At 36.5% G+C, this 23,124-nt stretch overlaps 1 long non-coding RNA gene across 1 annotated transcript; it reads left to right on the top strand.

The window, feature by feature from the left end:
* The first annotated feature begins 21,466 nt into the window (after positions 1-21,466).
* LOC309490931 lies at positions 21,467-22,733 on the top strand. Its single transcript, XR_014202884.1, has 3 exons — positions 21,467-21,655; positions 21,749-22,031; positions 22,150-22,733. It is a non-coding gene; the product is annotated as an uncharacterized lncRNA (long non-coding RNA).
* The last annotated feature ends 391 nt before the right edge of the window (positions 22,734-23,124 follow it).

Here is a 23,124-nt window from a genome sequence, read left to right as displayed (position 1 = left end):
TTGAAATCGCAAAGGCTGCGATGATTTTTGATGCGCAGCTTGTCATTGATGTACGGCTCTGTAAACGCATCTCCATCTGAAAGCACTGCGAGTTTTGAGTCGCTTATAACGTGCATTTGAAAAAGCAACACGCCTCAAAAACCTTTCCAAACATGAGAAGCATTTATGAACCTCTTGTCCAACAAAAGACTACATTTAATAACATGCTTTTACTCTAAACTCACTTCATAATGACAGTTGAGCATCCTTCTGTGAGATGATGTGGCTTCTTACACACAATAAGGCAGTTTTGTATTTATTAGTCATGTTTAATCAAAGCGTTTCAATCTTCTGTTTATTCAGCTACAGCAGAGCCCGTCTACGGAGAGCCTGGCCACTCCCTATTAAGTCCTATTGGACCGAATTTTGGTTGTAGTTCCACCAGAGTTCCACTGGGGGCGATCGCCCATGAGTGCAAAATGAATGGGAGTCTATGGAGCTAGACGGCTAAATTTGTCTCTTTCACCCGATTGCCGTTGAGAAATCTCAGATTTGATTGTAGGTTTTGCAACATGGGTTATAGGTCGAAAGTTGAATGAACGAGTACTTATGTCCTTTCGATTTCTTACAGGTTGAGTTGTTATTGCCCATAACACGCTAGCATTCTGCTAATGAACGCTGATTGGTCAGTGAAGGACTGATTACGACCAGAGATACCGCTTGATGGCATCGTGGCATCCGAAGCGGGACCAGAATGTTAAGGCGGACTTTTTTGGCCAAGTTTTTTTTTTTTTACGCAGCAACTTTTTTGTTGTTGTTGTTGCTGCCACTTTTATCTGCCTATGGTTATGTATGTATGTATGCATGTCAGCATGGTCTTTTAAAACAACAAAACAAAAACTCTTCTAGCATGTGTATTTACCTGTGTCAGCGGTGTTGTCGATGCCTCAAGAGAAAAGAGCGCGAAAGCACCAATAACTGAAGGATTGCCGTAAAGCATATCTCTGGTCGTACGATGTGTATGACGTCATTGACATTTTAAAATACTTTTTAAAGCAAATAAGTGACTCTAAAAAATCTAACACCCAGCAATGTGTAATTTCTTTGCATCTCCTTTCGAATACAACATTCAAATTACTAGACAAAAAAATTATATCCTGAGAAAAGTGGATTTTGAGGGGTATAGCGCCATAGACCTCCATTCATTCTGCACTCGTCCTGTGAGCGCCCTCATATGGAACCAGAGTGGAACTGCAACCAGTTCAGAAGCCGGAAGTTTACTGAGGGTGGAAGTTCTCCCCTTATTAGACATTCTCTGGCTACAGCAATGATGAATGACGTGTGTTATCGTACTTCTGCAGCGGGGCATATTTGGCGTGTCTGGGTGAGAGCGCCTCTGGCGTTCAGATGGAGCGGCATTTACTACCGATCAGCCGCACTGCACTGACACACTGTGCATAAAATAATCGCAGCCTTTGCCAAATCGCGCGAGGTTTCATTGCGATTAATCGTGCAGCCCTAATACAGTACACACACACAATATTTTATAGAAAATGTATTTATAAAATCTTTGGTAAGGTAACATATATATATATATAGAGAGATAGTAAAGTACCTTGCAGTCAAATTAAGTGGTTCACATTGTAGCAATTTTATAATCCTTTTTGGTAAAATACTATTTAAAACGTTATTCTTTTCCTTATACAATTAGTAGCATAAACACATCCTGCTTTAGTTTTAGTGTGAAAGCCGTTTTATCCGTTGAGAGCAATGTGGTCCATAACACAAGGAAAAAAAGAACCCCATCATTCCCTTCGCAATCTCATTTCTACAGCTCTCTCTTCCTCTTTTTTTTTTTTTTCTGTGACATATTAGACATTTCTGGGTCTCCATAAACATGACAAAAGGAACAAATTTCTCATTAAAATTATCGCATAATGAGTAATGATGACTGGCACCAGTATCTATTGTTTTTGAGAGTGTCATAATAAGGAAAACAAAACAAAACTTTTAGACAGGAAGTGTGTGCACTGCAGAGAACAGAGAAGGGAATGTGTAATGGTGAAAAGGATTTTATTTCTTCAACAAATTGAATTTATTTTGTTTTAAAATTTTTTGATAGATTAATTAAAATGTTGAATATTCCATTAGCATTAGTATTGACGGGACTTAATATAAAAGAACTGAAATGGTGTAGAGACTAAATTTTACTTTCAAAATGATTCACTCCAAAATTGTAGTGGAAGGGTCTCTAGCATGGGGTTTGTGGTGGTACTATTTAGTGTAAAAAAAATATATATATATATATATATATTCCTTATCCTAAGTTAAAGTAAAAAAATCTTAAGTTCAGATATGTTTCTCTGTATAAAATTTTAATGAGTCAATAAATCATTAATCCTTCTACAAAAGCGTTTTTTGTCTTACCCTGATTCACCGTAGTACGGAGCCCAGCACATGATATGTGGGGAAAAAATATCTAGGCTACTGTAAATCATGGCCACAAATTAAAGGAATAGTTCAACCAAAAATGAAAATTATTTCCATCACTAAAGCCATCCTAGGTGTATATGACTTTTCTCTTTCAGCCGAACACAATACGAAGCACAACCAAAACAATTTTCTTCTTTTTTTTAACCACTACTTAAAAAGTGACATAGTGTTCCCTTAAAATGAAAACAGAAAATGTACAAATAAAATTAATTAAAACATACGAGAATAACATTGCAACATACGCATGCAATTATGTGCCAGAAAGCAACACTAGTTTATATGTAAATGATGGTCTCTATCCACCAAGGGATCCTTGGCCTGAAGTAGTGTTTCAATGTGCATGAATTACTCAAATATAGTTTAATGCATAAAAATAACACTATTACAAATGAAAATGATGCAATATGACCCATTTTAATGTAGTAGGCAACTAAGTCAAATGGATGAATAGTACTATGAAATAGTGCTTTAGCTACAAATACAGTAACCACAGCTAAAAGCAGGCACATCAGGCCTCACTTTGTTTTCCCCACAATTGTCAATGTGGTCACATGATAAATATTTGATGCTGAATCACTTAAGCTTCATCATCCACTAGCTTACCCTAATTTGGCCGCATTCTGGTAGATGAGCAAACATGTTAAAAGCCCTGGTTAAAACAGCAATGAAGCATACTGGATGCACGCTATCTTTTAATGCACAAGCAATTCCCCTTCCTGTAGAAATAAACCATTTCTAATTTACAGAAACATGAAGGATATTCCCCTTAAGAGATTGGGACCCACAAAACCGATTTCAACCGGTTATTTTTAAACATAAGGTTAGTGTGAAACTAAAAATGTATAAGAGAAAAAGTCAGATTAGGTTACCAAAGCAGTTTGTTCTGATTTAAACTTTATTTATGTGGGCACTTTTTTGCTGTATAGGCTTCTTGAGTTGGCTTAATGGTTCTTTGGAGATTAAGGTTCTTGATGTTACATTATAGATTCTTCAGATCAGCACGTTGGTTCAAATATCATTCATTAGCAGAGGAAAAGCCATCATTTATTCCTCAAAGCACCAGTACAAAGATGCAACTAAAATTGACTTGTGGATGTACTTTAATACACATTATGTTTTTATTGTGCCAGATTAATGAGTCTTTTTCCACAATGATGATGATGATGATGATGATGATGATGATGATGATGAACACTGTTGAAAAGTTTAGCATCAGTTTTTTTTTTTAAGAAATGAATACTTTTATTCAGCAAGGATGCATTAAACTTTAACATTGTTCCAAAAGATTTATTTAAAATAAATGCTGTTCTTTTGAACATTCTATTCATCAAATAATAACGGGGGGAAAAAATCGATCACGATTTCCACAAAAATATTAAGCAATTTGACATTGAACATAAGATATTAGATAAATAATAAAACATTTTCATTATTTCTGAAGGATGTGACACTGAAGACTGCAGTAATGGCTGCCAAAAATTCAGCTTTGTATCAGAGGTATAAAATACATTTTATACTATATTAAAACAAAAAACAGTTATTTTAAATCGTAAAAATATTTCACAATACTACCGTTTTTACTGTATTTTTTAGCAAAAGATTTATTTCTAAAATATTTAAATCTTAGTGACCCCAACTTTTAAACGGTAGTGTTCACTATATAATCCTTTTTGGTTTTGCAATAATGTGCCATGATTAATCATTCACAATTTAAGACCAGACAACAATGAAAAGTAAACAGGATTATTCACGAACTACAAAATAAACAGTTATTTGAGGAACTTAAAAGGGTTCTCCTATGGCACTATAAAACCCTGTTTGGTTCTTATAAGAACTGGTTTGGTATTTAATAAGAAGTTACTCCCTAACTTTTGTCTCTCATCATTTACAAGAGCCACAACATTTCCACCCATTAACTCAATAGTCTTTCTCTCATACATACAACACAGGCAGGAAGGTGTCTGTTTCACATTGCTCCCTTCTGTCAAAGCGCTGACCTGCCTCATCTTTCCTCATCATGAGATACAGAGGAACGGAGCCACAGAGCCGTGGGGTTGAAGCCGGCTTGACAGAGCCGAGGAACAGAACCATCTGTCATTCTCACTTCCTGCGTGTTTCCTATGCAGGACCCCGTACATGAACCATGTGTGCACATACAACATTTAACACTGTGAAACGCAACATCACCGCCAGCTCTGTGTTGTGCTACTGCAAGATATTCATTTATGAGCCCTTTGATGTTATTTTAATTCATTTTCTAAAGATTCACCTGTGTGCTAAATGTGTTGTGTGGGGATAATGCGATATGCACAGTTCCAAAGGTGTGAAATATTACTTAACCTTTCTGAAATAAATATGCTATTTCTCTCAAGTCACTTTATGTGGCATTCAATAAATTGCTTCCTTTTGTCAAAGGTCCAGCATCGGTTTTTAGCCCCATGCTTTATATTGACAGGAAAAGTCATTTACTTACAAGCTCAAGTCTGACAAGATTGTGATAAACCTTGACAGCATATTATTTTACCAGACAGCCTCAGCTGTGGGCCTACGCACTGTATACACTCTTAAGAAAAATTAGGGTTCTTCGGCTTGTAACAATAACAGAACCCTTTTTGGTGCTAAGTAGAACCATTTTTATAAGGTTCCATAAAGAACCATGTTTTGAAAGTGCTGTAGGACCTTAATGGTGGTATAAATTAAATGATGGTATTTTCAACAATATTAGTATCTTCATATTATTAATATTACTATTATTTTTATTATTTATTAATATTGTTTTTTAGTCCCCTAACTGCCTTGTCTTATTATCCTGTTGTCTCTATTTGGGTTTTACTTTTTCTTTTTCTTTTTTTTTGAAGAAAAACAGCATGTTGTGTCAATTAGGTACTTTTATTTTATATTGACATGGCAGATTGTAGCAAAAATGACAGTGATCTAATAACAGTTGTTAGCTGAATACATTAATAAATAACAATTGACACTGAACATGATATAGATGTTAGTTCCAGTGAAATATCTTCACAATCCCTTATGATGTCTTTACATCCTTCATTATGTGTGTATTCTGAGTGGCAGTTTCTCTCTGCAGATGATGAGGTTATGATACGTGACAGCATCTGAAATACACAATTGAGTTTAGAGTTGCATTGTGTGTTTGTGTCTATTTCATTTGCTTATGTAAAAACAATTATGTTCATGAAGGCCAAAATTAGCAAACATGGACCGAATGATTTTAGAACCATTTTTTAGAGTGTAGCATAAATAAATATGCTGTTGGTAAAATTATTTAAAGGGATAATTCACCCAAAATTTAATTCTGTCACCCTCACCCTCATGTCGTTCCAAACCTGTAAGACTTTCAGATATCTTTGGAAAACAAATGAAGATATGTTTCATGAAATCTGAGAGCTTTCTGTCCCTCCATTGACAGCAAACGCAAGTACCTCTTTGACGCTTCAAAAAGTTCATAAAGAGATCATAAAACTAATCCATATGAATTGAGCTGTTAGGTAAAAAAATTCTGAAGAGACTTGATCACATGGTGAACAGATTTAATTTAGGCTTTTATTCACATTTAAACATTGATCAGCGAACATAATCAGAAGCTCAAACGAGCTTGACGTGCAAGAACAAACCTCACTGGTTAATGAGAAGCTCAGACGTGCTAACACACAAGAATGAATCTCAATGGCACGTGCACATTAAGCGAACATGCTCGAGCTTCCATTTACTACAACTGATGTGCGAGTTGATGAATGATTATATGTGAATAAAAGCTTAAACTAAATCTGTTCATCATATAATGACTTTCCCACAAATTTAACCATAATGACTCAGAGAAACAATATGGGAATCACTCTCAAAACGATGTTTTTTTCCAGCTGATGAACGACTGAAGAAAACATTGACAGCCAATCAGAATCCATCCTGCTTTAAGAGCTCGAGCATTTAAAGAGGCAGACGTAAAACTGCAGCGTGCACGAATAATCAGAATAATATCGTCCACACGTTAAAATTATCGTTTAACTTTGTTCTTGGTGTGAAAGGGCGACATGGTAAGTAAATAATTTCTGGAGAACTAGGAATTGTTAGCATACATCTTTAAAACAAGTGAAAACATCACAAATGGGCAACTAAAAATATTTCACATTTGGAAAAATATTTCTACTGACACGCGGCTTTAAGTGGGCTCATTCATTCCCGAAAAGCCTTTTCAAACTTCCCTTTTTCCTCTCAAAAACGAAAATAAAAACAGCAGAGAACAATCAATTAATCGCAGAGGATTTGATCTGCTTAACTGACAGTTTCATTTGAACTCAGCACGCCAGCGTAGATAAACGCACTTGCGGCGGGAAAACAAAAAGCACACAAGTCCTCCAAAACGCAAGGGTCTTTTTAACTTGTCACAGACACTGATGGCGAAAGCATAAACGCTAGTCTAGCTGTCGGTTGGATGTCGAGGTTTTCAAAAACCCACTCTGTCACCTGCACCTGCCCCTTCACAGAGGGCGAAATAATGGCTATAGACTCGTATTTATTGATTTCGTTCCCTCCTTAATTGCCTCTTCACGTTGTCGTCTCATTCTGCTTGTCAGGAACTAACGTTAGTTTGTTCCTCCCTCTCATCACTCATGTCTGTTTGAAGACGTCGAGATTACTGGTAGGCCTCTCTCTTTTCTGCTTTATTTAACGTCTCTCTTCAATGTGTGTTGCATTCAACGCCTTCGTTTCCCTCTAAATTGGCACAACAGATACATTTTTATCTTATTTACATTGATGAATGTTTTTTTTTCCTATCAGTCAAAAGGCAGAAATGGGGATTTGGCTGTTGCAGAACTAAAAATATGGGTAACGCTTTATTTCGATGGTCTACTTTAGACATTCTACTAAATGTAAGTAACTTTGCAACTACGTCAACTATCAGTCATTAGAGTATTAGTAGACTGTCTGCTTAATATTTGCTAACACATTGTCACATGACCCCACTGCATTGTACATCCTAATCTGGATTGGCTGCTATATTTTGTATTTTTATTTTCTTAAAATTTGGAAGTCCAATCAAATAATAAACCAAGAAAAATATGGAGAAAAAAAAAGGTTCATTCCTCACACTAGTAACTTTGTACCTACATGTCAACTTATTCTACTAACATGTTAGTTATGTAGTTGCAAAGTTTGTAGAATCTAGTCTAAAGTGGACATAGCAAAAAATAGTGTAACCCAAATATGTATTTATGGTTCGCTTATTAATCAAACATTATTCATACCTTTTATAAACTCATATTAACACATCAAGGTTTGGAAGTCATGAATTCAGTGAATTATAAATATTTCAAAGTAAATTATATATATAAATATAGAATAATAAAAAAATATAAGAAATTATATATTATAACACACTACTGTTCAAAAGTTTAGGGTTAATAAGATTTATTCAGCAGGGAAGCATAAAATGTATCAGTAAAGACTTTTACATAATTACAAAAATGTATGATGCCCCAGCATACTGTATATGAATATGTTTTTCCATTAGCATAGTAATAACGCACAATGATTCTGTAAATGCGCACTTGCAGCAATATTTAATAGATTTATATCTCTTAAATGGATGTGTAAATAACATCCGACTCTTTACTGTAATGCATATTGTATATGGCCGGGTCATTTCACTTAGAAGAGGCCTGTACTAGCGGTATCTTAGTATACTTAATTGCATTCATTCCTGATTGATGAGACAAGCTCTTAGTTCTGAGGTTTTATATCATTAATAACCTTTTGTCTGAATCGGTTCTTCTTTTATTTATCATACAGTGTCTGAATCCAATGCATTTATATAGGAAGAACCAATGCAATTCACATAAAGCCCTGTGATTTAAAACCAAAAAGGGTTTAACAGCATAAATGGCTTAAATTTCAGTCTGCTCCTCACACAAAGCGCATGACTACTCTCATGGTAATGTTTATTTACCTTTTTTGGTTTCAAGGAGGAAAGAAAGAAAAGAGATAAGAGTTTGGAATGACATAAGGATGAGTAAATCAGAACATTTTATAATTTTAGCTTGAACTGTTCCTTTAAAATCATTGTGTGTGTGGCAGCGCCGAGCTAAATAAGTCCTGGCAGTGAACAATCAATATCTGTCACTCACCAACCACCTCAAGACTCATGCAGCCTCTGTATCAGGATTAGAAGAGGTGGAAGAATGAACTGAATCTTAGTTTGTGGCTGTAGAATGAGTCCATACACGAATCTGCCCATCATCAGTCTTAGATCAATCCCAAATGTACATAGAAAATTATTTCACAATCTGAAACAAATTGTCTAAATTTTAAAAGATATTTTCTTTTCTTACCAACAAGTTATCCAGATTGCTGCTAAGTGCACTTGCCTTAAAATGGATGTTGCTTCTACTAGAGGTCAAGCAAATATCGTTGCCTACACCCTGATTTGTTGGGATTTTTTTTATACTTTGCTGTCTTAATTATTATAAATCTTAAAAGTATTTGCTTGTAGACTTTATATATAACCATCCTGTTAACTTTTCTCCAAGAAAAATGATGGGTGGGAAACTGTCTGATTTCAAACACAGTGCAACGTTTCCCAGACAGTTGACTATTCAATTGACAATTTATTTGGATGGTTTTTACACTTAAATGGGCCGTAGTCAGTGCTTTGATAGCATTTTCATTTTTCCACTTTAGATAATCAATACATTTAAAAAAAAAAGTTCACTACTCTTTAACCCTAATAATTAAACAGCTTATTTTTGCTACTCTACTTTAAGACTTATGTAAACATATTCACGGTTAAAACTACTAATTTACACTGACATTGATAAGGGAAGTGCCAAGCTGCTGAAAACCAAATGGTAATAATGGAGGCGGCCGTATGTTAACGTGCATATGGTAGTGATGTCATAACATACAAATTGCTACTCATTGCAGCTTAGTTTCAGTATATTGTCTGGGTGGACAGTAAAGTGAAGCTTTGCTCTGCATGTGAACAAACCTGTACACAGAATCTCTAAGAATACAATTTGCATTTAGAGATGTACTGTTACCTCATCCTCTACATTTAAAGACCTGGGAGTTATATGCAACTTGTCTTTCGAAAATCATATTTCATATGTTACAAAAACAGCCTTCTTCCACCTCAGAAACGGAACATGCTATCTGTTTCTGATGCAGAAAAGTTCAACCCGATCTCACGGGAAAACGTACAAATTCTACGAGGTGGCTTATTCGTACGAATTCATACGACCTGACTCGTACGAATTAGTACGATTTTTGCAAAATCGTACATATTTTACGAATTTGCCAATTCGTATGATTTCATACGAATGACCTACCCCTGACCCCGCCCCTAAACCTACCCATCACGTGGGTTTAGACAAATCGTACAAATTCGTACGAGTGAGGTCGTACGAATTAGTACGAATTAGCCAACTTTTTATCATTCGTACGAATTCGTACGAATTGGTCGTGAGATAGCGTTGGAAAAGTTAGTTCATGCATTCATGACCTCTAGATTACTGTAATGCACTACAAACTGGTTGTCCTGCATCCTCAATAACCAAGCTACAATCAGTCCAAAATGCAGCTGCTTCTTACCAGGTCAAAAAAATATGATCATATACACCAATTTTATCATCTATACACTGGTTGCCTATTAAGTTAAGCTGACATAAGGCCCTAAATAGTTTCGCTCCTTTGTATTTAACCAATCTTCCATCACCTTACAATTCATCATGCTCTTTAAGGTCACAAAACTCTGGGCTTCTGGTAGTACCTAAGTCCACTAAATGAGGGAGAGCGTTTTTGCAATTTGGCTCCTAAACTCTGGAATAGTCTTCCTGATACTGTTTGGTGCTCAGACTCACTCTCCCAGTTTAAATCTAGATGAAAAATGCATCTCTTTGGCCAAGCATTTGCATAATGCATCTCATAACCTTGTACCCCAGTTATATCAGATCAAATGCACATAAATATCTTTGGTTAATGTGATGAACAGCATCTACACTAATTATTTTCCATTTGCTTTTCTGTTTTATCTCGGGATGTCCATCCTGAGCTAACTAGAGAGTACATCAGCTCCAGTTTGGAGGCTCTTATGAATACTTCAGATGCCCCAACACATGAAGAAATAAAATAATTAAAGAAATGAAATATATGTAAATTGAACAAAACTATGCACATGGTACATCGACTCCCATTTCAAGAGAGCAAGGAAAATCCATTATGCGTCCATTAAGACGCTCAACAAAAATGTTTGTCCATGTTCTTTGTCCGTTCCAGATTTTTTGTCCCTGACGTTATACACCTTGAATTCCACAAGAAAACAACCCAAACTCCAAATGATGCTGGACTTTCTCACAACAGAGAAAGAAAAGAGAAAAAAAAAGAACTTGCATCAGTTCCAGTGTGAGGTCAGATGTGTGAAGGTTAGCTCATTAGTTCATAACTCGCCACATCCGTAGCTGAAGTGTGTTAGCTGATTAGGTATTCCAGGAGAGTTTGCGCTGTGCATTATGGGAAACAAACAACAGATGGCCTCATCAAGCATCTATCTCTTTTTCAAACTCTCTCTTATGCTACTGTATATTGCTGTTCTGCACCTTCCGAACATGCAGCAATAACAAATCACTTGTCAACACAGCCTCACTTGTTTTAAGGGCTCTCATCATGTGCTTACTGTTCTACTAAGAAGTTTCAAGGCTTTTCTATGGTAGAAAATGGTTACAGTGACTGGTGGGTAAAAAAAAAAAAAAAAAAGGTGTATTAACCTACGTTTTAAGTCAGCATGAAATCACAATTTTTATTTTATTTTTTAAAGAGATGGTTCACCCAAAAATTTTAATTCTATCATGTTATTTTTTTTCATTGTGTGAACCAAAATATTTTTAACTGTTTTTGTCCATACACTGAAAGTCAATGGGGTCCAAAACAACACTTTCATTGTATGGACCAAAACAATTTCAAAATATCATAACAGGTTTTGAACAATGAGAGGTTGAGTAAATGATGACTGTTTTTATTTTTGGGTGAACTTGACTGTATATTACCATGTCTTTTTCTAATACAGCATTCAGTCCATAGCTGTTCTGAACTCTGCAGTACAGAGATGTTACATTATACAGAGTAAATCTCTCCAGAGAAGCTCAAACAACTCCACCAACCCACACTGTCCCATCTCCTAAAGCCTAGATCAAACCACACTCTGATCCGAACTTGCATGAAACCGAAGAGCTCCATCTTGTCGGCACGTCATCCACTAGACACACGGGGGACCCCCCTCTTCCTGCTAAATGATACATCAAGACAGTTCATCCATCAGCATTGATTAGAAATTGATTAATCAAGAGTTGATTAGAGCCAGAAGAAGGGAGGTCATTCGATTCATCATCCTAGCCTGCTAGAAATTAAGTGTAATTAAGTAACAGAGGATTTAGTACTTTAAAAATCACACAAAAAGGAAAAGGAAAGTATTTCCAATTAGAGTGATCTAGAGATAACTGACCTTTCCCAATATTTTGTGTTCCCAAAATTATATTCTAGTGCTATAATACCTAAACAGAACGTAAAGGACTAGTTTAATGGTTAAATCATGGACAAAAAGTATATTGAAATGATTGATGTACTACCCTGACAACTGGTGCATTTAGCAGTGGATGTGATATTATGGCTAATGTTATAAGCCATAAGAAAGTGTTCACTTGACCATTAGCAGTTAGCATTTATCCAATTTATACTGAAGTATTCTGTGGAGTGCAAAACAGTTTGTATGTTACAGTATGTAAGTGATGTGACGAGTCCCAGTTAGTCTAGCACAGTAAATGTAGAAGGGTTTTTAGAATAGAATAGTAAGTTAGTTTTAATATGTCAAGTGTTGACAAAAAAATGTGTCTTTACTCTATTTCTTGAAAATGGCTAAAGACTCAGCTGCTCGGGTCGAGTTAGGCTGGTCATTTCATCAGAAGAAGATAAAAATTGTTTAAAACAATGACAAAAATAAAAGATTCACATCCAAGATCAGCCTACAGTATCTGACAATATTCAAGAAATGTGCATTTGAGAGAATTTTCTAAACATTTTAACATCCCTGCACTTACTGAAGCAGCTCAGCAGTTCACCTTTGATACTGCATCGTCTTTGAACATGAAACGGTCACACATCAAGCTACAGAACAAGCCAGCACCGAATGAATAATAATACGCAAAGAGGACAATGTCTTGGGTTACAATTCACAGCAGGTTTATCACCTGCAAGCACCATACTAGTTTTAATTAAAGCAAGAACAGGGAGATTGAGAAATCATTCTTAAGAACGTTAAATTTATGACTTGTAGATGCAGTGCATTTACAAAGAGTCATTCTTGTCAAAAACTTGTGACTAGTAGTGAAGTCTGGAGTCCAAAAAAAGAGAAATAAAAAGCAATCAAATGACTCAGCTCATCTTATCCGTGTAGCTCATCTCATTTCATAAAATAAGCAGCCTTGACATTCCCCAGCTGCGGTACAGTTGCCAGATTATATTGTGATCTTCTTGTGCCATGATGCAAACTATAGTGGAGCATTATGTTCTTGTCCTAAAGCTTCTGCCAGAATGAGCTGCCAATTCAGGAATACCCAGACTGGTGCTCCAAATACTAATTTCCCAGGGCATTGTGGGCTCAACTCAAAATCTGTTCAACCAACCGAACCCTCCCAGACCCAGCAACCTGGGTAGCTGGCTGCTGATGTAATTGATCCAATTGTTTAGCAGAGAAAGAAAAACAATTTAACCCAACTACTTCTGCAAGACGAGAGCTGTCAGTCAATTTCTTTGTGGAGTGGAAGAGTAGACGGTCACTTCAGTTGGCACGTTAAAGTGGAAGCACAAAAAAGTCCTTCACAGACAAATTGAAAGTGGAACACATTGAGTTTCAATTTAATAGCAGTTTAATTGGAGTCAGTGGCTTGCTTCAATGGCTTTTGTTCACTGGGTGAAAAAAAGGTGTTCAAATGGCCTCAGTCCCCATTTTTGAACACCCACCATCACCAACTCATCCCTACTCTTCTCTTCCCACAAATGGAGTATACTTGCACAAATGCATGCTACATCAAGAACTCCATTAACCACATCCATTTGACTGCACTGCACAACAACTTGCAGAGGAATAAATGAATGTCTGGAGAACAGATCAATAGAGCAAAGGTTTGGATCCTGTGAGAAACAGAAAGATGAGAAAGTCAGACACGCGCATACACACCGAAGGTCAACGCTCAGTGGCAGAATAGTTAAAAAAAAACTGCAGCTGAAGAGGATTCTGGGAAGAACTCTGACTTGGTTTGTGACTGACTCTGTGGCTTCTGCAGGACTGACAAAGAACAATCTTACAATGGTCTCTCAGGACGTATTGATTGAGTTGGATTCAAGTGGTCTCTTTTTCCCTGCTTCTTGGCTTTGAGTTTGCCTCCTCCTCTGTCCCTTCTGGTTCTTCACAGCAGACAGGGAAAGTAACTCGATTCAGGGAACTGCCGAGGGATAATATGTAGTTATGGTTGTTCCCTGCTTTTGCAGAAGTGGTGTAGAGTAGTTGAACGAGTGATCAGAAGTGTCGTTATAGACAGAATGAAAACAGAAGACAGGCAGAACTAAGGGTGGAGTTTGAGACCTTTTAAAGTCTTAAAGGCCAGTACAAGCTTTGGCCTTCATTCTTGATAGTTGGTGACTAGATTGGAAGGTCCATCATTAGCTGTAAAGTGGACCTCAAAAGCTAAGGAACATTGGTGATTTGCTGATACAGGCTGATCTTCTCTCTTATTGCACTAGTTTGGAATTCTGTGTGAAAGTCTTGTTGTCTTGGATACTGAATACTGAATATGTGATAGTTGACTTCAGTAAAACTTTAATTAACCCTAGAGTTTAAAAATCATCTGAAAGGTTGAAGGGTACTAGCACATGATGTTTCCATTCAGTGAGTCCAAACCTGCAAACATGTGAACAGAGATCAGGCCATCGCAAATCTATTTTCACAGCCACACAAGCCAGGATCGATGAACAGCCGGAAGTTGCCAGAGGTTTTTGCGGGTGTGTTTTTCTTGTATGTGTGAAAGGTGAAGAGGTAACCGAGGGAGTAAAAGACAAGAGGAAACATTGAGAGTCAGAGTCACAGATAGAGAAGTGGATGAGGATGCATTTTTGATTGTGTGTGCGTGCTGCAGGGAATAGTACAGGGAATAGACAAATCTGTCACCATTTTGCTCCCTGTTAGTGATGCACTGAAATTAATTTGTACTGAAACCCAAAATTAAAGTTTTCCTTTAGCCGGGAACCAAAAATAGTTTATTTAAAGTGTTAGTTCACCCAAAAAATGTTATTCTGTCATTCTGTCACCCTTATGTCGTTCCAAACCTGTAAGACTTTCATCTTCTTTCTGTCCCTCCATAGACAGCTACGCAACAACCACTTTGACGCTTCAGAACGTTCATAAAGAGATCGTAAAACTAATCCATATGAATTGAGTCCAAATGTTCTGAAGATACAATATCACTTTATATGATGAACAGATTTAATTTAAGCCTTTATTTTCTATTCAAATGGATTAGTTTTATGATCTCTTTATGAACTTTCTGAAGCGTCAAAGTGGTTGTTGCGTAGCTGTCTATGGAGGGACAGAAAGAAGATGAAAGTCTTACGGGTTTGGAATGACATGAGGGTGAGTAAATCATATTTTGGTGAACTAACCCTTTAATAATCAATAAATTAATCACATTTATTTAATGACCAACACTCAAAGTGTGCAATGTTGGACAAACACTGCACATAAGGCAGTTTTTATATCAACTTTTTAATAACAGATACTCAAATTTGTTGAAATATCAACATTTAAACGGTGGCTATAATAAAAACTTGTTTTCATGACAGATTTATTCAAACACATTCATGAAGTGAAAAACAATAGTTAAGTAAAAAATATAATATATATGTATCTGCATATATTTAGCAAAATGCTTCTCTCTAGAGATACTTTTCTACCTAACTAGTAAGTTTATGGACATTGAATGGCTTTCCTCAGGAAAATGTCACCATTACACTTGCAAGCTCTTTTAGTGACACCTTTCTGTTCCGGTCAATGATTTAAGTCAACCCATTTAGTCCAAAACTGAAAATTTGCGGTTGTTGAAATTACAGTGAATCACTACTCCATGTTATGGCACTCCAATCTTGTATAACTTGACACTTATATAGTCATGACACTAAGCAAATGGCAATTAATGCATTGTGTGCTTTACAGTTCAGTCATCTTCCACCTGAATTCTTTGTTCCATCTCTGGCACACCAGAAATAGACCTGTTACAGCCCTCGGATCTCTAGAGTATCACTGTTCCCTCTGGTCTACAGGTCTCCAAATCCAACGCCTGTTCAGATTTGTGCTGTTCTAAAGCCACAAGAGTGCAAGACGGCAGCCTGTCACAGTTATGAACTCTCCGTTTTCTTCATTCCTAATTCACCCGTTGCTCCTGCCACCAGTTATTAATTACACAATCAAGATTTCAGATCTCAGATCAACAGCCATCGGGGGGACTGTACAATATGTGGGGCCTCAACTTCGATGAGACTCAACTGTGCAGTTTAGCTTTAGCCGTGCAAGAAGTTGATGTCACAGGTGATGAGCAGTAGATGAAGGCTGTCGCTATGGGTGCCAAGTGTCGTCCCTCAAATCTGACAACTTGGTGATATTTCCATAAACGCACACAAACTCAAGACACATTTCCAGTTCTCGACCAGCAGAATGAATGGGTTCAGATATTGCTTTTTTGCCATCATGGGAGCGCATGGCAATAAATACATTGGTGCTTGACATCCACATGCCATCTGCTCAGCCATGGGCCCTGCCAGAAAGGGAATAGGTGGCATTTCTCAAGTTGACATGCGTGCCAGTGTTTTGAAGAGGCTGCAAGGGACCTAGTGGAGGGTATAAAAAGAAAGAAAGATAAACTCAAAAAATAGAGGGGAAAAAACTATACACTGCACCTCTGACATGTGTGATTAATTCCATCTTAAAGTGAGCATGGACTCACAAGAAGTAAATATCATTATTCTTTGTGTGGCTTTTGGCTTTTCTGTCAAGCACTATTTGCAAAGAATTTGTTCTGCTCTTAATACTCCATGTACTTAAGATAAAAGTTTACACAAGACACGCTTTGAATAACAAAAATCTATCAAATTACTCAAATGCTCAGAGAACACTGTAAATTTGTCATCTAAAACTACAGTAAAGCAGTAATATTGTGAAATATTATTACAAATCTGTTACATATTTTCATATCTACATAACGGTTTGTTTTTGATCCTGTGATGTCAAAGCTGAATAACTTGTTCAGTCACATGATCCTTCAGAAATCATTCTAATATGCTGATTTGCTGCATGCTCAAGAAACATTTATTACTATTATCAATGATGAAAACAGTTGTGCTGAATATTTTTGTGGAAACCGTGATAATTCTCTTTTTTTTTTTTTTATAATATTTAATGAAGAGATTGTTCAAAAGAACAATATAGGCTATATCTTTACTGTTATTTTTGATCAATTTAATTAATCCTTGCTGACAAAAAGTAAATTATTTTCAAAAATACTGGCCCCAAACTTTTTAACAGTAGTGAACATTGTGCATATCAAATATTTTAAAGTATATGTAGTACACCCAGGCTAAAATCATTAAAAAGGATAAACAGTTGTTTCAGGAAGATGCAATTTGAGCGTCTGCAAGTCAAAATGGGATGGTGTTTATTGGTTTCCGAATCGCTGAAGTATTCTTCCTGGAGCTATGCTTTGCTCAGCATTATGGGGAGTGGACGGGCAGGGGGAAAAAAGCATGAACTTGATTCACATTGAGAGGATACCTTTCATACCAATTGTGAATACAGTGTTACCCGTGGGCGAATGCTGTTATGAACACCAAGTGTGCGACCTTTGGACTTAAAACAGCCTCATAGGTATGAAAAATCCCATCTCAGCTAGTCTAAAGTACTTCACAGTCAAGAAGTTGACAACTTTGGTTTGAAATTGCCTTGATGAATCTGAAAAGTTTAAAATTTGTGCTGTAACAAGTATGGTGCCACATTAACTACATTTACGGATGCATACTGGTTGCATGCTGTCTTGTGGTTTGCTGTCATGTCACTGCAGAATTGGCTGGTTAATCTCATTCTGTCCTACACAAATGAGTCAAACTTTGGAGAGAGAGAGATATCCAAGCCATTTGGGAATCTCCAGAGGGCAGTGGCATAAAAGTGATGGCCCTGTTCCATTAAGATCAGATCTAAAGATGCTAAGACGTCTTGGCCTAAAGCTGACACTGGAATAAACCCAGCGCTATAAAGATGTTCAAGTTCTGTCACAAACACAAAATGCCCCTTTTAGCATGCTCCTTTATTCTACTTAGAACTCAACAGGCTGTTAATGAACATCCATATGTATGATTAAGCAAGTTTTTCTTGACAGCTCCAGTGTAAGAAACAAATGGTCTCAGGAAAGCATTTCTAAACAGGCAAAATTTGGGAAGGTTGTTGGTTGGTTAACTCTGCTTAACAGAGCATGTTGAATTCAGAGGATTGGGATTAAATATACTCTTCACAAACTGTGATGCATTTGAATGTTTTACCAGTGGCTCTATTCAGATGTTTTTTTTAATGTTTTTTTTATGACATTTGAGTACAATTATTAACAGGACTGTGGTTATTTAGGTTGAATTCATAATGATGCAGGTAGGATTGGGATCTCAGAAGAACTGAAGCCCAATAAAATAAACAGAACTTAAAGTCTAAATCCATAATGAAGTTGCACCAGATGCTCCAAAAACGTCAAAATAAATTAGGAACTAATAATATACCACAACAACAGACATTCCCATCCAAATGGGATTAGATTTCTCTGCGGACCCCTGAGTTAGCCAAAAAAACATTTGTTTAATTCAAATGGAAATAAACCACAAAGTTCTTTCAAAGTTCTTAAAAAAAAAAAAAAATCAAAAACTTAAATAAATAATAACTAAAATAATCTTCCACGACTTGTAAAACATTACTGGTCTACATGAAAATGCATAAACACTCACAAACACACAACACCCTACATTTCCCACTGCTCTCTACTGGCTTTCATCAATAGGCATAAACCAAGGATGGTAAACTAATACCCCTGTAAGGAGTGATAATATAGGATTTTAAAGTGCTTTTAATCAAACAGAACTTTAAACTAAGATTTGAATAGGGATGTGCTCTCAGATAATAAGGTTTAATGGCACCGTATGCAGATTTCTGTAATTATGCCACCTCAGCAAAGAGGAGTGCAGATAGAAAGAGAAGCTAAACTGAGAAACGCAAGAGATTGTCATTCAAGCTTTACTTTAATTATGGACTCTAAGTGACCTTTAAAACCAAATTAGCAGCATATTTCGACATAAAAAAGACATGCATAATTGGCTTGTGCATGTGAATTCATTTATCTAATGCAACACATACAACAGTGTTGTGAAAAGTTACTTTTAAAAGTAATGCGTTACAAATACAATATTACGTTACTTTTGCGTTACTTTTTGTCACCTGATGGGCTTACTTGTTTGTTTTTTAATAACAACAAAAAAAAAGTTCTAATTTTGGCAAATGTAAAGGCCCTTTTACACAAAAAAGTTAAATGAATAAGCCTCAGGCTGAAGGAAATGCAAATTCACGTCTGTACAGTAGAGGGTGCAACTCAAACAAACCTGTCGGCTGTGCTGCCATTCAGGAGAAGAAACTCTTACTTGAGCAATAAAATTTAAAATAATTTATAAAAAATTAAAACCAAATGAGATGTTTATCTAAAGTCATTTTTGCGTATTGGTATGGTTGAATTGGATCAAAGGCATTGATTAATAAAGTGAGATATATTGTGTTATTTCTCATATTATTGCTGGTTTGCTTAATATTCTGATTTTGCTGTTAACAGTTTTCCGTTTTTTGTGCAGAGTGAGAGGAGAGGTGTCAGTCAATAAATGCATTACTTGTTTGAAAAAGTAAACTCATATTTTGTTGTAAATTCAAAAGTAACGCATTACTTTAATAGTAATTGGGAAAAAAAAGTAATCCGATTACATAACGCGTAATGCGTAACCCCCAACACTGCCTAAAAATATAGTTAGAATGATCATCTCAATGTTTTGATCCCCGTTTACAGTTGAATTTAGTGCTGAGCACTTGTGATGAGAACAGGCAAGACAGATGTAAATGAGCTCCCAGAGTGACGTCTTTCCCCATCACTTTGTTTTTTTTCGCTAAAGAAGGAAAAGCAACAGTTGGAGCAACAGATGGCTCAAGGAGTGAAAACTAAAGACAGCTCTGCTGGTGACGTAATGAGGAAACTTGAGAGTGAAAAACATCCATGTGTTCTGTACAGTCATTCATCCTTATGAATGTCTTCTAATCTAGCCCAATACGCACTGAACATGGTCACTTCGATAGCTTGGGTTTTTTAAAAGTTAATTTCTGCATAAGCAAGCCTTGAATGCAAAAAGCTATTAAATACATCATTCCACAATTATTTCCTAGGGGGCAGAAAAAGATGTACAGTAGTTAATTGAATATATGCATTAATAATAACACAATAAGAGAGCATATTGGTTGTCACATGGAACATTAAACTATTGCTTTTCATCAAGTTTACACTCACAAATTAAAAATGTATTTAATGAAACAACAAAATGAAAAAATGTCAAGCCATTGTTTTTGGCCCATGAATATTATAATTAAAAATGCATAACATTACAATATTTTATACAAGTTTGATCTAACCTGAATATTTGCCAGTGTGGATAAAATTTGTTCACTTATTTATCAAAGAAGTACTGAAAAATATGATATTGGAATGTTTTGGAGAGGAGAGAATTCACTAAATATTCAAATTTAACACTGATGTTTATGTTTAAAACTTACATTTAAAACCACTGCTATAACTAATTCAAATAGCATCTGTTTTATTTAAGTACCATTTAGTAGGCCTACCACCGAGCTAAAAGGCCACATGCACAAATCATCAAGACAGCAAATAAACGTTAAATAAGCAAAAATCACTCTTAAACCAATCAACCAACAGACCAACTCAAAAGCTCATCTGGCTCAGAGACAATAAGACATGCCCATCGGCAAATCAATCCTAGTAAAAACTCAATCCAACAAACAAAAACTGGCCAGAGTTTTAAATAATAACATTCAAGATGCCTAACACTGTGTCTGTAATAATAATGTCTGTAGGATAAAAGCAGTTATACACAAAGCATTGGCAGTCAGAGATTTGGCTTTATCATGCATCCAGCACATGTAAAGGCCTTCCACAAATCTCAAGAGCACCAGGTGGACATAAAAAAAAAAAATCAATCAAACCCATTTCTGAAGAGATGTTTCTTGTATAAAATCCATCTGAGAGTTTTTTGTTTGTAATCCACACTGTTTGGCATCTACCTGCACATTGACTGACTGAGTGTTTGATTGGCAGGCCCTCTAAAGGGAAAGTGCCAAAATGGCTGTCTTAAAGGGCCAGTGCATATTTAGGTAATACATTTGTATGTTTACATGTAAACACTAGGATGGTCTTGATCAACACCCAATCTTTTAGATGCCATGGCATGGTAAAAGGAAGCTATATATTGTCATGTATAAAGACCAAATATATACTTTGAAAGTTACTATTATTAATATGCATAAAATAGTATTTGTAAAGTATTTAGCTTTTATTGTTACATTATTTAAAAAAAAATTATAGTAACTGTATTACTGTGCTATACTGTAGATGTATTTATATATGTATTTAAATGTATTATTAAAACAATTTATTCATTTTAATCAATGTTTTATTTATTTAATTTAGTTTAATCTTATTTTTACTGGAGGAGGAGGAATCAACAGAGGAGGAATCAACAGAGGAAGAGATGGAGGCCATGCTGGAGGTAGAGGTAGAGGTAGAGGAAGAGGAAGAGGAAGAGGAAGAGGAAGAGGAAGACAAGAAGGTGCTCAAAGAGGACCGAATCTGACAAATGAGATCCGCGCAACACTGGTTGACCACGTTGTCAACCACGGCCTGACGCTGAGGGAGGCTGGACTGCGAGTACAGCCAAATCTAAGCCGATACACAGTGGCAAGTGTGATAAGAACATTTCGACTGGAAAATAGGTATTTGTACTGTATTCTATGCACTCAGCACTTCTGTTACCTTTTCCTGTGAAATTACTGTACTATTGTATACTGTTTTTTTTTTCTACATAGGATTGAGGGTCAGGAACGACAAGGGGGAAGGCCTCCTATGTTCACAGAGCAGCAAGAGAGGGAGATAGTAAACATGGTTTTGGCCAACAATGCTATAACACTCAATCAGCTCCAAGCTAACATTGTCAATAACCACGCCACTTTCAACGATATCCATCAGGTCTCAACATCAACACTGGCACGCATCCTAAAAAAAAAACATATTCAAATGAAGCAAATTTATCGAGTGCCTTTCGAGCGCAATTCTGAAAGGGTGAAACGACTGCGGCATGATTATGCAGAGGTATGTATTCACTTTAGCAGTGTGATCTTGCATACTGTCTCATAATCTCTTACTGTACTGTAATATGTATACTAGATCTACACTGAACTACACAATATTGCCTGACACTGTTCTTCAGAGAGTTTTACGAATGGATGGAGAAGAGATCCAGCATGAGTTCATTTACGTAGATGAGGCTGGGTTCAACCTGACGAGAACACGAAGGAGGGGAAGAAACATCATTGGCCACAGGGCTATAGTCAATGTCCCAGGGCAACGTGGGGGTAATATAACACTCTGTGCAGCCATTACACAGAATGGGGTCCTCCACCGCCATGCCCATATGGGCCCTTACAACACAGCACTCATACTTACATTCTTGGACCAATTGCACAACATAACAGCAGCAAATCAAATCGATCATATGCAATACATTGTTGTCTGGGACAATGTGTCTTTCCACCGCTCTGCTCTGGTTCAGAACTGGTTTCAGCAACATCCACATTTCACCGTCCTATATCTTCCACCATACTCTCCATTCCTCAACCCTATAGAAGAGTTTTTCTCGGCATGGCGGTGGAAGGTATATGATCTCCGTCTCCAGGCTGAGGTACCCCTCATCCAAGCCATGGAGGAGGCCTGTGACCAGATGGAGGTAGCAGCAATGCAAGGATGGATTCGTCATTCAAGATGTTTCTTTCCAAGGTGTCTTGCTAATGACAACATTGCCTGCGATGTTGATGAAATTCTCTGGCCAGATCCAGCTAGGCGAAGAGACAATGTCTAGTTTTATTTTTATTTTTTTTACAGTAAACTTACAGTACAATACGTAAAGTGACATTTTGTTACAGTATTATGAATCTCCATGTCAACATTTTGGGCGTGTTGAGAAATAAATGAGTTTCTTCAGTCTGCAACATTGGTCTTGTGTAGTGTTTGGTGAATTTACATTATATTTGTACTTTGTTGATGGTAGCCTACTCTAATCATAGGGAAGTAGAAGTGCTAAAAGTGTTTTAGGTTTATCACAGCAGAGTGTAACTCGTGCAAACAGAGTATAGTAATGTGAAACGTGTGTGTTTCATATGGTAACAAAGTGTGGTTTTTAAACAGA

Source organism: Leuciscus leuciscus (assembly GCF_965113295.1).
Source record: "Leuciscus leuciscus genome assembly, chromosome: 25".
Classification (NCBI taxonomy): domain Eukaryota; kingdom Metazoa; phylum Chordata; class Actinopteri; order Cypriniformes; family Leuciscidae; genus Leuciscus; species Leuciscus leuciscus.
This window is presented reverse-complemented; position numbering and strand designations above follow the sequence as displayed.